Below are 11192 nucleotides of genomic sequence, written 5' to 3' on the forward strand. Positions count from 1 at the left end.
CGGATAGAACAGCTCCCAAAAAGTGGAAGCAAACACTCACCTTCTAATTTGTCCTGGTTTGAGAAATATGTCTTTAGGTTGGCAGCTTCTCCGTCTGGGCTGCCTGCCAGAGTGAGAGCGGGCGACATCAGTCAATGTCAAGATTTTAATCACAGGAGGAGAGCAGACGAAACAGCTCCGGTAAAGTCACCGAAAGTTGAAACAGCAGTGGGAATCTCCATCAATGTCTTCTCACACCCTGGCAAATCTCTTAATCGATTTTAAACATTTCAAATTGTATCGCTTCAGAGGTGAGTCAGGTCAGTCAGTCCTCAGAGTGATCCTCAGCTTTCTCATCCAAAGTCTTGACTTGCTAAACCTCTCCAGAAAATACATCCCAAATATAATGTGCTGGTGTGTGTTCAGAAAATAAGTGATATAAGTCTAAACTCCATGGTCATATTTATTTAAGGTACAATTCAGAGCATGTAAATACCCCACCAGACTTCCTACAGGAAGCGTGCACATTTTTGGCTCAGTGAAGAAACAGGTGACTGTTTTCTTTTTGTTTCTGAGGAAAAAAGCAGAACCCAGGTGCACAACACACCTGAGAAAAAGTGCTGTCTTTGTTTGTTCTATCTAAAGGCTCAATGTGTGTGTGTGTGTGTGTGTGTGTGTGTGTGTGTGTGTGTGTGTGTGTGTGTGTGTGTGCAAGGAAGACCTCATTTGTTAGCATGAGAGCGTACCTGCACCCTGCGCAGGTGTGTGTTTCGTGGGATCAAAGAAAAGAGAAATGTCCCCAGATATTAATTTTTGTCTTCTTAAGCACATTTTTTCACTCGCCTTGGCTCTTTGGATGTTTTGTGAAGTATCATCAAATATATAATTAGATTTTTATGTTACTAACCACAGCTATCAAAAGACATCAAGGCTCAGCAGACCAGAATCTTTTTTTTTTTTTAAACGCTGACCAGCTGAATCCAGGGACCTGCCTGACAAAGTAATATGAATAGGTTAGCGAGCCGTCCCTGCAGGGCTGAACTCCGGCTCGTCCATCTCTCAGCAGTGCTGGTGATTCAGGGTTAACTGGGAGAGATCGTCATGGTAACATCTGCTGCAAAGCTTTCCTTATTTAGAGCAAATTTAATCTATGATGTGATGATTTCTGTTATATCCTGATGCCCTCAAAAAAATAGAAAAAGAAAGAAACCACAAAGGAAATGGTGGATTATATTCATACTGACAGTAACAGTATCACATATCAAAGGTATAGTTATATTTAAAACACATAATATTTCCAGTGTGTTGAAGAGAAGATAGTTAATGACAATTACTGATGATAAACTAATTACTGGAAATCATCCAAATAACAATCTCTACAAGTGATCCACATTAACTTAATACACGAACAGCAGGTTGCAGATTATGTTGTACTTCTCTGCTGCATGCAGAATATATTTTATATTCTTGTTGCGTTCTTTTACCCACAGAATTGTATTTCTTTGTCCACTGCAGTGACATTCTTTCTTTTTTTTTTTTGCCTCTCAGCACTTTCTGATGATGATAGGCTGTTCCTGATGATTTTGCACATTCCCTCAATGTCAACAGAAAATGGATTAACAGATCAATCTGACCATCCTGCCTTAATGGGGTCAGGTGATAAATAGATACAGGCGTTGGATGCACCAGGTAATAAACAATCCCTGTGACAATGTCAGGTGAACAATCATTTTGTTTTAATTGCATTTGGTGATACATCATGTTGAATAATCCTGGGTTGACAGAGCCAGACAATAAATAATCTGCATCGAACAGAGCACGGTGGAGCAAAATGAACAGGTGATGAATGACTCTGGATTAACAGAGCCAGATAATGAAAACCAGGTCATACATAATCCTGCATTTCAAAACCAGATGATAAATACTCACAGGGTATCATGGTCAGGTGATGAATAATCCTGAATAATAAACCAGGGTTACAAGAAGGGGATGTATAATCCTGAGTTAACAAAACCAGGTGATCAATAATCCCAGGAGTATAAAACCTCGTGATACATAAACAAAAATGATCGTCTGTGTTTCCTGACCTACAGGAGGTTAATGGAAACAGAAGATGTATAATAATTCTTGTCTGTGGTTAAAGATCCACTGTCACCTGAGGATGTTGGATCAGACTCAGGATTTTGCTGCACTCTGTATTTTCTTCCTCTTGCTTAACAGGCTACTTGTGCTTAATCCAACTTCATCAGTTTTGTCAGATGAATTAATGTTTCGTGCCTGTCAAGGTGACACGGTCACTGCAGTCGGGTCTGAGAGGAAACGCTGCACATTGTGTGTGCATGTTGTGTTGGACTGTAGCACTTGTTTTTCTCATTTGCTCTGTTTCCTGTGAAATGATCTACAAACTGCTGTTACTCAATCATCACATTTATTTTTGCACTGACCTTTTCCGAAGGTGAGCTGGGTTTTAATATGCCGGCGCTTCCTTCTACATAAAGTGCTCCCTCGATATTATTGGCCATTAAATGCTTTTATATATTTGTGCGTTTCACCTAAGCGTGCCCTTAAAACAACTAATGGAGTGAAAGAGATGATAAATATGAGTGTATGTGCTCATTGTATTAATGTGTCTGCCACAATAAGTGCATCTGACTTCCTGTGCACACACACACACACACACACACACACACACACACACCGATCTGTTAGTTGATCGCAGCGTTCGGTATTAATGCTGTGAGCGAGGGCTCACTTTTCAGCTGACATGGCGTTACATTGTGTTCCTCCTTCCTCGCAACGCTGTCCTTGTCTGTGAAAAGGCATTATCACCATCAGCTATATCTCCCCGCATCATTTCCCTCCATGGGCACCTGTTTAGCTGTCAGGGCTCCCCCGGGGGTTTGAGGGAGCGGTCCACTTATCTTGAGGTCACACTTACTATCACCAAAGTATTTGTTGAAACAGCCTTGAACAAAATGCTGAAGCTGTAGCTTCTGCAGCACTCAGTTACATGCGTGTAATAACCCCAGTGAGCCATAAACACAAACCATCGGCATGAATAAATCAAACATATGATGCTTCTCTCCAGCTGAGGTGGTCCATACATGATAGAGTCTTGCTCTGTGTTGTGTGTTGTGTTGCTGTTTGGTGACACCAAAATCTACCAATAACCGTTTTGTGTTGGTCTGCATTTGAACATATGGCGGTGAATTACAAGATGTACCATGCACAGAATATTAGCATTGGAGAAAACTGAGTTATGATGCTTAAATGTGACGATCAACACTTGTTTCCTCCAGATCAGGTTCACAGGAGAACGTGTTTACATGAGTTGCTCTGCAAGACAAACATCAATGAAAGGGTTAATAAGTATGTAAGATATAGCAGGAAATGTAAATCAAAACACTCAAATAACAACATTATCAAGAAACAGCATCACTATTGCAGAGACGTCTACTGAAGTTAGTGTGCTGCTCCGGCCCGTTCTGCCTGCTGGTACCACTTTATACTGGAAGAGGCGACAGTCGGATCAATAAATCCTCAAAATGTCAAAGGAAATGTATGTTCATTACCAAACAGAAAAAACTGAACCAAACACCGTCTGAATGCAGGTTTCTTCATCCAACCACTGTTAACACTATAACAGACTGAGTTTCTGTCTCCACGCTCACCTCTGGTTTGGTCTAAACAAACCAGCAGTGTACAGAGTAAGACATGAACACCTGCTGCTGGTGCCTGACTGCAGTCCACATATCCTCTCATCCCCGGAGTCAGAGTCTTGTTAAACTGCCTCTGTACTGTATCCACAACAGCCACGGCAAAGAGCAGCGAGTTAAGTGTGAAGAGCAGCAGTTGGCTGATTTGTTTCCCCCAATATTTTAAGAGCTATATTCAAATTCTTGCCATTTCTTACACTATGAATACTCACTGCTGTTAAGGATCTCCACAGTTCCCCCAGCTAACTGCACCGACACCTTACATCCAGATAACAGTATCAGGATGTGAGGAAGTCAAATTACTCATTTCCTGCTGAGTGATGGGACTCAGTGCAGCTAATGTCTAACAAAGTGACTTTACATCTCATCTTTCATCTTTTTTTTCTTTTTGCTCTTTGAAATTCTCGATCAATTTCTGATAAGAAGACTTTTTAATCCAAAACTGTTATAAAATGTTCAAAGCTGCTCATTGAAGTCATGCACTTCTCTCTGAAGCTGTTTTTTTTTATCATCTCTCCCCTCCACACCGGGGTCAGAGAAATGTTTCCCAGTTTCCCCTGCAGCAACGAAGTCAAAGTCAAAATCTTGCTCAAGGAAATATAATATTAGCAGATGGATGGCAACCAACAGCTCAAACCGAGGGTTCACTCCTTCACAGTCAGAATGTTAAATGAGTCTTGACTGGGGATTAAATATAAACATTTCACAGACAATCCGTTATCAGAGGTCTTCATCATATGCTCACACTTATATATAAATATCAAATATCAAAAGCGGGATGGAGGTTGAGTGTAGAAATAACAGCAGAAAAATGTTTCTCCTAAAATAGACGGCCATCTGAAGAAGCCTCTGGCCGCAGGAAACAGAAATACTGCCTGGTGAAAATTCACCCCGGAGCTCGGGCCAATCTGTCACCTTGCACACAGTGCCTCCTGTTCTGGCTCGCTATCTGTCATTCCCTCTGTCTCTCTCTTTTTCCCACTTCTCCATCCGGCCCGCTGCTGTACTGTACAGTCTGCAGGGTCTATCTATTTCTGTCCAGTTAACTGAGAGCCGAACAGGTTGGAGAGGCTCTATCTGTGCCCTCCAGTTGTCTTTATCGTGGGAGTCCAGCAGGCGGTCTGCTGCCGGCCCCCCCACGGGACTTTTTACTCCATCAGTCTGTCGCTTTGCTCTGGTCTCTCTCTCTCTCTCTCCATCTCTCTCTCTCTCTCTCTCTCTCTCTCTCTCTCTCTCTCTCTCTCTCTCTCTCTCTCTCTCCATCTCTCTTTCATATGTGTGAGATCACTGGAAACATATATTCTTAATGCTACAACATGCAAATACATACACTTTTTTCATCCCAGTTTTCCCTCTATGATAAGATTTTTTTATGCAGAAAGAGTATGAAATGTCCAAAATAGTCTCAGCTTATTTAATAGAATTAAACTGAAATACATGTTGAGAGCCCCTGAGTGAAGCCCTGAGCGGACTGAACTAGATGTGGTGGGAAAGTATCATTACAAAACACCTCCTTCACTCAAAACACCCGAGCAAAGCCTTCACAATTATAAATACTTAACTGAAATAAGAAATATAACACAAGTGACTCACTTTAAGGGAAGTTACAGAAATGACATTGTGATTCAACCAAACTGTGACCCGACAATGACGGTCCAGTATGTGTGTCACTGTTGTGCTGCTCCCTGTTTTAGGAACAGTTATAAACACTGGTGGACTCACTGGGGGGGAAGAAGGAGCCATCAGCCATCAGGTTGTGCCCTCCTGGATGCTTCTACGCGAGATAAAACATGATAAAGTGCCCTCTAGGGTGTCATTTAGGTGCGAGGATGTGTTGTGTCCTCTCTACGTCAGTGACATCATACAATGGTAACAATGTTGTTGCCAACAAATTAATAATGAAGATGCTCTTCAGGCAAAACATCACTGTAATTACTGCACACGTCACCCTCCTCTTTTAACATTTTAGGCCTGAGTACTTGTTGGAAAACAGCTCTGCTCATGTGGAGAGCAGAAAAAGAGTCAATTACTGAGATACACTGTGTCTAAATTTGGAAGCTGGGGCTCTCCTCTTGCAGGCTGAGCAGGATGAATGTGAACCGGAGGCTCCCATGGGTAAGAAAACATCTGCCAGCCAAAACAAGGGGAGGGGAGCGATCTTTTCCTCTGGCCTCGGAAATACAGTATCCAAGCCTGCAGGTCTGACACAGAGCGACGCTGCTGCTCACTCATCACACGCTCGTTGTTTCTAGGTGAGTTTCGTAACATCCATCCCATTCACAGAGTGCAGAGGACGCCGGAGCTCATCTTTGATCCTGCATCCTGGGACAAGTCACACCTGCAGGCTACAGGGCTGAGAGTATTCTGAGGTATGATTCTTCGATCAGTGGGAGTATTTCTGCACCGGACAAAAGAAAAAGTATTCTGTGGATCATTTAGTAAGAGAGGAGAGAAAAGAGGGTGCAGCAAAGTTACAGCGAGGCGTCAGGTCTAAGTTTCTACCGTATTTTAAACTTGTAATTAGATTATAAAGATCTCTTACATACTGAAATAGGAAAGATAATAGCAAGTGACACTGATGTCAAATGAATCGTTCTGCACGGTGACACAGCTGCATGAAACAGTGGAGGAAGTGCTGGTTTCACCAAAAATACTGCAGAGACTCATCATTTATTTTCTATTTTGCATACATTGTGAAATTGTGACATGATTAAAAAGAGAACAGAACACAGCCGGGCGCGTGAGTGTCCTCGTTTCCCTCCGTCCTGTCCCGCTTTGTACGCCACTGAATCTGTTGCACTCTTAAAGAGTTCAGTGGCTTTTGATTTTCAAACATTCAGCAGAGTAAAGCTTATTAATGAGCTGCAGTCATCGTCAGTTATTGTAGTTTATTTGCTGAACAACAGTGCAGCGTTTTCCTCCTGCGATCCAGGCAGGGACATGAGTCAAGCAAATAAATTGAATCAACAACTTCACTTCTTGATAACATATAAAACAAACCATGTTTAGAAACCAACGCATCGATTTGAAAAGGAAATCAAGTCGACTCGTTGTGCAACAGAACATCACACCGAAAAAACTGATGGAGCGAGCAAACACTTTGTCAAAGACTCTGCCAACAGGAAGACTATATTTATGGTATGACTTTTGACAACAACTGCAAAAATTATCATCATTTCAAAGATTTATTTTTGGGAATTCTTGCCAGAATAAATGCTGGCAATATTCGACCCTGCGAACCACAGATATGTTGAGACTCAGAGAAAGGCTCAGCAGGTACCGGACTGTGCTGGCGCCTCATGTGATGTATTTCAGATTTTAAGAAATTTGATGAGAAATCTGCCCAGAGGATCGTTTTAAATTGGAAATATTTTGCGAGTATTATCAACAAATGCCATTAAAATAGCTGTAATAGTATCAGTACAACCAGAGGGCTGCATGTCTCCTCTGTGCTGCTTCGCTGTAATCAGTTGCTCCAAAACCAGTGAAACTTGCCAAAAGTATGAAATCAATTTTGCTTTCACATTTTGTCGTCAATTCCTCATATTTTAATAACATTCTGAGCCAAAAAGTGCCGACAAGACACTGCTAAAGACCAACCAGACCACCTGCTGAGGGTGAGTAAACACTCCACTTATCTTTACTCACACTATGTATCCGGGCTGAAAATCCCATTTTTGATTTATTTTTTTATTAAATGGTTAATTTCATGCGATTACAGAGCAAGAAATGTAAATGTGAGTTTGTATTAAATCCTAGACTAGCGATAATTCCTGCTAGGATTAAGACTTCATCAGCCAAAGGGGGCGACTGCAGACTATAATGGACTTAAACATCTCTGCCTTCACTGTCAGTGTGCGTGTGTTCACTTCTACTCTGCCAGCAGAGCGGCAGCGGCATTTGAGAGTGCAACATATCAATGAGCCGCTTGAATCTTCCACACACCTTTTCAAACAGTGATTCCACTGAATCACAGCAGCAGCCAGAGCTACGGAGAGAAATTTGCATGAGTTGATTGGCCTAATTTAATTTGCCATGTGAAAAAAAAAAGAAAGAAAAACGCTTCCAAAGTGTGTCAGAGAAAGACAAAGAACACACACAGGGAAGGTTTCCTGCAGTGACTGTCTGAATGTGTTTGAGTGCCACAGTCAAGTCAATAAGCAGAGAAGAAGAAGTGGAATGAGAGTTTCAGCTACTCTAAATGTGAGTCAAGTGTGAGTTCTGCAAAACCACAGATAAGTTAAAACTGGACGTTTCTCCATGTTGTTCTGTTGTTTAGGTGGAATTTTCAATTTCTCTTTCATCACAACACTGTGCTTATAATCTGTGTAGGTTTAGGCACAAAATACAGTTGGTTAGTGTTAGAAAAGCATCATGGTCCAACTTAAAATACGCATTCTGGTCGGCTTGATTCTGGACAGAGATGGTCCAACTGAAGATTGAACCTAAAGAAATGTAAAGTTTCACCATATCTGTGGTTTTGCAGAAACATACATTGCAGGTAGAAGTGCAGGCACACATAGAAGTCTCTCTATTTGTACTTGAATGAAACTCTGTCTAGTTTCACACTATAGGTTAAACTTTGATGGTAAATATTTTATCTAATTCTGTTCGTCAGTTGCAGAACTAAATGACGCACACTGACCTTTCAGTGCGTTCCGTCTCGGTGAGTCCATTCTCTGCGTTTTTATGGAGAAAGCAGAGAGAGAAGATCCGTCAGCGGACCTGCAGGTCTGAGCTCCTGCGCTCATAAAAGCTTGTTCCGACAAGGTTCACGCACCATGAATCTCTGTTTATGAATCCAACAGTGAGCTCGCAGCGAGAGAAAAACGTTTTATCATCTCAAAGTGTAGTATTCTTTATCTGTTACTGCATCTTTATATCTGGCCTTTGTCTGACTCACCGCCTGTTTCTCTCCGCTTTGCATCTGCTCTTTTTTCTTTTTTTTTGTTCTTTTTTGGTGGAGATGCTGGAAACGAAATGCTGCTTCTCACATGAAAAGGTCACAGCTTTGAGAAAACAAATATAAGCTTTTAAAATGATGTTGGGCTGCTGAGAGTGGAGGCGTTAGGTGGGAATGCTTTAGAAATTTCACAATGAGTAGAAACAGTGTTGAAAATCCATTTCTGTTCAAGTGAAAGAGACGTGTGCTGTGATACGATGAGGTTTTCTCTTTGTATCGAAATGCCTTTTCTGGAAAACGGAGCTGCGGAGCTGATGGTGGAGCCTGGATCAGTTCAGGTGTGGTGATGTTATGTGAGCGGCCACATATGATTATTACACTTCCTTTTTTATTATTCCTGTAATGTCAGGAAAAAAACCTGATGAGGGTCTATGTACCACGACAGTGTTGTCATCATTTTGTCGTCCTCGGTCGTCTCCTGTCCATCCTCAGGTGTGTAAACGCTGTTCTCTGTAATCTGTATATGTGACATTTCACCCTCTGACATTTTGAGTACAAAGAAACTTTTATAGCTTCAGACTTTCAAGGCTGCGACAAACTTTACAAAGCTATTAGCCTCAAGATCATCCACCAAGACCCCATCAAGCCCTGAAGCAGCACCGTTTCTGAGCCCGTGGGCAGTAATTAGTTTTATTACCTCTAGTAAAGCAAGAAGCTGTTTCCTTATGCATGCATGTGTGATATATGCACAATAAGCCATGACTGCAGACTATATATGTCTCCTCTCTACCAGGCCTGATAACGATGATCACCAAGTCACTGCTTTCATGACATGTGTTAGACTTCAAGGTTACACAAATGGAGAACAATTGTTGTCTGTTTACGACGAAGCTTCAGTAAATCAATAAATCTTTACAGAACAGCGTCGCCGCCTTTTCAAACTCGCAGATATCATTCAGTCTTATTTCACAGTGTCGAGGGTCAAACTAAGGCTCAGATTTGCAACAACACAGTTTATTTCTCCTTATAAATGAACTGTAGTTTCACAATTGTGCCCATCTGACCCGGCTCGTCCCGACTCCTGGGCCCATCAGTCAGACTCTGGTGTGGACTGTGATGTGAATATGAAGCAGAGCAGTCACAGGTTGATGTGACGGAGCGTGAAGGAAAAACCCTCCACTGCTTTTAAATCCATCTGCTCAACGCTGAAATTATCAAGACAGTGATGAAATAACGATATCATTTGAAACGCAACATCTGGTAACCATGGAAACATATAATGCATATAAGTGTGGGAATGTAGGAGATGAAAAAGATGTGCGTGATTGTGTTCTTCATCACTGAGAGTCAACGCCTCAACTGCACAATACTTATCATCCCTCCCTGTACTGGGCTGGTCGATGCCTCCGTCCCATTCTGACTTGTTTGTCATCGTTTCATCCATCGTTTTTTTGTTTGTTTGTTTGTTTTTCATGAGTTCTGTGTGACACCAGAGAGAATCAACAGCTGACTCAGTCTTGCAGGACTCTGTGTAACAGGTCAGCGTGAACAGAAGATCTGAACGTGCGACAAAAACTGATGATTATTTTTGGTCACATTTATTAAGGAGTCTTTGTTTTTTATAAAATGAGTTGTATGAGCAAAAGTCACACAAATTCATATGTCTATATTTTGAACTTAATGCAACATTATCAGTCAGTTTCTGAGTGCAAAACCACTGTTGTAAACACAGATCCCAGGTCTGTAACTCCAACTACAAACTCATTATGTCATGATAACGTTCTGTATTGAAAACATGGATCTTGATGTAAACATGTGTGACGCTGTGATCCGACTGACTCTCACTGAAGTTACAGAAACAAGTGATTGGAGGACAGATTGATGAGACAGAGACCTTTCATCCTGTCACCAGACACAGCATGATTCTGAGGTGACAAAGCTACGTAATGTTTCTTTACCTGGATGTTAAAATCTCACGAAGAAGAGAACGGCAGTCATTCACTTGGTTTTCTCTGCAGGTCTCAGTGAGTGGAGGCTCAGCGCACATCCTACTTCTCTGACCCTTAATGTGCCGCTGCCGTCGAGGAACATCTGTACGTCAATTCACGGGGACAGATTGAGATTGCATGGATACCTCCCAGCGTAAAATGCCACATTCGTGTACTGCATTTTCATCAACAGCTGCTATTTTTAGTCGACACCCAGATTAATCCATCAGGCCTGCTGAGAAGCTACAGGAAGTATGTGCTGGCATTTAGGGTTTATACTGTATGTTGTGTGTGTGTTTGTTTGTCTTTACGTATGAGGACACGTGTGAAAATGCACGTGTGGCACAAAGGAGGACGGACAGCAGCGAGATACAATCTGCAGTTCACTGACAGAGATATCATTACTGCTTGTAAGAGATGAGAGGATTAAGAAATGGAGACGTGTGCTTAAAGATAAGCTTTGTTATCTCTGTTAATTGTAAGCTGCAGCCAGATAGAAATTGGCATTTACTCTTTTAATTTAGTACACAAAACGAGGCTATGGCCGAAGAATCTGAATGTGTATGAACATCGAGGACATCCCAGTTGACGGTATTAATGTTGCAG

At 41.8% G+C, this 11192-nt stretch overlaps 1 long non-coding RNA gene across 2 annotated transcripts; it reads left to right on the forward strand.

Moving 5' to 3' along the window:
• Positions 1 to 9958: 9958 nt before the first annotated feature.
• Positions 9959 to 10978, forward strand: LOC119031761. Of its 2 annotated transcripts, none has more exons than XR_005078696.1 (3): positions 9959 to 10136; positions 10449 to 10528; positions 10617 to 10978. It is a non-coding gene; the product is annotated as an uncharacterized LOC119031761 (long non-coding RNA). The 2 variants fall into 2 exon arrangements; XR_005078697.1 differs by having other exon boundaries at positions 10455 to 10528.
• Positions 10979 to 11192: the final 214 nt, after the last annotated feature.

The sequence above is a fragment of the Acanthopagrus latus genome, chromosome 13 (assembly GCF_904848185.1).
Source record: "Acanthopagrus latus isolate v.2019 chromosome 13, fAcaLat1.1, whole genome shotgun sequence".
NCBI lineage: Eukaryota > Metazoa > Chordata > Actinopteri > Spariformes > Sparidae > Acanthopagrus > Acanthopagrus latus.